Source organism: Canis lupus, chromosome 5 (genome assembly GCF_003254725.2).
Source record: "Canis lupus dingo isolate Sandy chromosome 5, ASM325472v2, whole genome shotgun sequence".
Classification (NCBI taxonomy): Eukaryota; Metazoa; Chordata; class Mammalia; order Carnivora; family Canidae; genus Canis; species Canis lupus.
This window is the reverse complement of record NC_064247.1, coordinates 88,781,187-88,784,447: the sequence shown is the minus strand read 5'-3', so window position 1 is coordinate 88,784,447 and position 3,261 is coordinate 88,781,187. Positions and strand designations below refer to the sequence as shown.

The window sequence follows — 3,261 nt, the reverse complement described above, 5'->3', positions numbered from 1 at the left end:
GTACTTTAATAGTAACAGACAAAGCAATATTAAGGCTTTTCTCCACTAGCAAAGTAGAGGAAAAGGAATTAGGATATAGAAGCAGGAACACTGGTCAATGAGACATTTCAGAATGGGCCTCAGGTCTTGTGGGTTGATGCCTAAAAAAGGAGAACCAGAGACCGAGGGTAAGGATCATGGAATGAAATCCTCTTCTACACCAACATTCCACTTCGGGCTAGAACATATTGAGGAACATCTGTCATCTCATTGAGCATTGAATCATATCAAGTGTGTTATTTTTTTTTTTTAATTATTTACTTACCTGAAAGAGAGAGAGAGAAAGAAAGAGAGAGCGAGTGAGAGCGCCAGCATGAGTAAATAAGGGGGAGGGGGAGAGGGAGAGGCAGTCCCCTTCAGGGAGTGCAGTCGGGGAGGGCTCAATCCCAGGAACCTGGGATCATCACCAGAGCTGAAGACAGACTGAGCCACCTAGGTGCCCCTTAGGGTGTTGTCTTTGAACCTCAGCTGGGGGTAGTGTGGGAGGGACTAGAAGTCTGGGTTTTGGAGTCATGCAGACAGGAACTTAATTCCTAGGCAGGTCTTCTAGTTACTAGATGATTAACAGGTCTTTAAACTGTTTTGTTCTCAGTTTCTTAATAAAGAAATGAAGAGACTCTAACACTAAGGTGGTGTGGATTAACTTCAGTCATGCTGCAAAAAAGTGTTTTGCACTGAAAAAGTGCTTTATAAAATGAGCTATACTTATATTTAATAACAATATTATGAATATAACAAATGTAATCCATCCTTCTTTTGTATATATTTTTTTATTGGAGTTCGATTTGCCAACGTATATCAAAAATATGGAACGCTTCACGAATTTGCGTGTCATCCTTGGGCAGGGCCCATGCTAATCTTCTCTGTATCATTCCAATTTTTGTATATGTGCTGCCGAAGCGAGCACTGTAATCCATCCTAATGCTAGAGATATTAGAAATAGTAATGGTGCATTATTTTGTATATACCACCTAATCATTAAATAGAATTATTTGCGATTTGTTTTTCATGAAGTGGTAAAGTGCATAAAAAAGGTACTTTACTTGAATTGTATATCATTTATGTACTTTATCTTAAAATGAGACATAATTCTTTCAATAGATATTTAGTGCAGCTATGGATTATGCTGTCTTCCTTCATTTGTTTGAGTAATTACTTTATGACTGAGACTTATAGAAACGATTAAAAACCACCGATAAAACTGTTTCTTTTCTGTTTTTCATGTTATTTAGTAAGGTGTGAAAAACAATTATATCTATTAATTAAAAGCTGACTATTTAACCAGCTGAGCAGTTAGTATTGTTGCTTTTTTTTCTCACCTGGATTTTTAAGATAATCAATGGCCATTTTTGTAACAGTGAATAATTGAGCTCTCCTTTGGGAACCTGAAAATGGAAAAATAGAAAAAATAGGAAAAGGACTTTAAAAATTCATGGTCACAGTCACAAGTATGGGTTCTGCATACTAATCTCACACTCTGCCTGAGGGCATAATTCCCTCCCAATCTGGATTGTGGTTCCCACCCTCATGGCTCTCAGGAGAGTGGGAGTTCAGAATCAAACAACCATCTATGCTAATAATACTTTTAAGACATTTAAAGAAACCATTTATCAGGATCAGGGTGTTTCTAAAGTGGTGTTTGTCAGCTGAGACACTTAGATTTGTTCTAATGACAAAGAAGAATGAGGTTAAATTAAATAATTTGCCAAACTTTTGCTTTGGTAAAGAAATTAAATAATTTGGAAGTGAGATGAAGTGTCTGTGTAGAGCTTGGTCTATATGATCACTGAAAAAGTGTCTCAGAAAGGAATAATGTTTGGCTCCATAGAACACTGAATCTTCTTGAAAGTTTCCATCTTTTGTGGTGAGACCATAAAAGTAAGAGCAAGGTAGTGACTTTTTCCTCAAAATGATTTTTGCTTCATTTGAAAGGTACATATTCTGAAATTATATCATCTCTATCTACCTACCAACCTATGTACCTACCTGCCAATTTTCATAATCATCTATCTATCCATCTCAAAATGCTGAGGCAGATCAATATCATTCTCATTTAATTTTGCAATTTAACTGGTTCTTGAAATTCCAGCATTGAGTGCCAGTGATATAAACTCAAGACTCCAAGGATTACCTTCTAGCTCCAGGCCTACTGGTAATTGGCTGGATAACCTTCTTCATCATCTTCTCCAACTAAAACACAGTTTCTCACCAGAGAATATTACAACAATGTAGATAGTCTGTCCTACTGCTACCTAAAATGTGGCCTGAAGACCAGCACCATCAACATTACTTGGGCACTTGTTAAAAATGCAAAATCTCAAGCCTATCCCAGACTTATTGAATTAGAAATTCTAATAGTGGGAACCAGAAATATGTATTTTAACCAGTTCTTCAGATGATTTTGTTTTATTCTAAAGATTGTGAACTAGTACTAATTTAATCCATGGAGATGATGTTCTTGGGTATAGAGGATTTACAGTCAAGATCATTTAATTGCAAATTACACTCTTGTTAGAGGGATCTGGTTAGTAGGGTATCCTCCTGAGAGCTATTAACACATTCTCACTTGGTAATCATAATAGTTGGGGGAATGAATAACTCTTCATCAGTCAGGTTCCTTGGCATCTTACATTTGGAGTCTAGGAGATGAAGCCTTTCCACTTAGGAGGGCACTCACTGTTTTGCCTCAAAGACTGAGTAGTTTGTCTTCTGAGAAGATAAAAGTTTGTGCAAAGAGGTAATATAGTAAAATGGGTAAGAATGCAGGTTCTGGGGTTACTTTCTATTGGGTCCTAACTCTTACATAAATTTAACAATGGCTTCCCTTAGTATCTTCTAGGGCTTTTGCAAATGATGATAATTGTAAGTTTCTGTTAAGATTAAATGTGGGAATTTATTAAAAAAAAAAGATTAAGTGTGGGAGCACCTAGGTGGCTCAGTCCATTAAGCATCTGTTTTTGGCTCAGGTCATGATACTGGGGTCTTGGGATTAAGCCCCATCTAGGGCTCCCTGCTCAGTGGGGAGTCTGCTTCTCCCTCTCCATCTAACCTTACCCCCTGACTGCATTCTCTCTCTCTCTCTCTCATTCAAATGAACAATTTAAAAAAATATTAAAAAAAGATTAAATGAGATAATGCATGCAGAAAACTTATCCCCAATCCCAGCACAAGTGAGTGAGTGCTAAATCCACATTGTGTATTTTTGGAGATTAATAATGAAAT

At 36.9% G+C, this 3,261-nt stretch overlaps 1 non-coding gene across 1 annotated transcript; it reads right to left on the bottom strand.

Annotated features, from left to right (window-relative positions):
* Positions 1–839: 839 nt before the first annotated feature.
* LOC112647652 (U6 spliceosomal RNA) lies at positions 840–946 on the bottom strand. The gene has a single exon (XR_003128405.1). It is a non-coding gene; the product is annotated as a U6 spliceosomal RNA (small nuclear RNA).
* Positions 947–3,261: the final 2,315 nt, after the last annotated feature.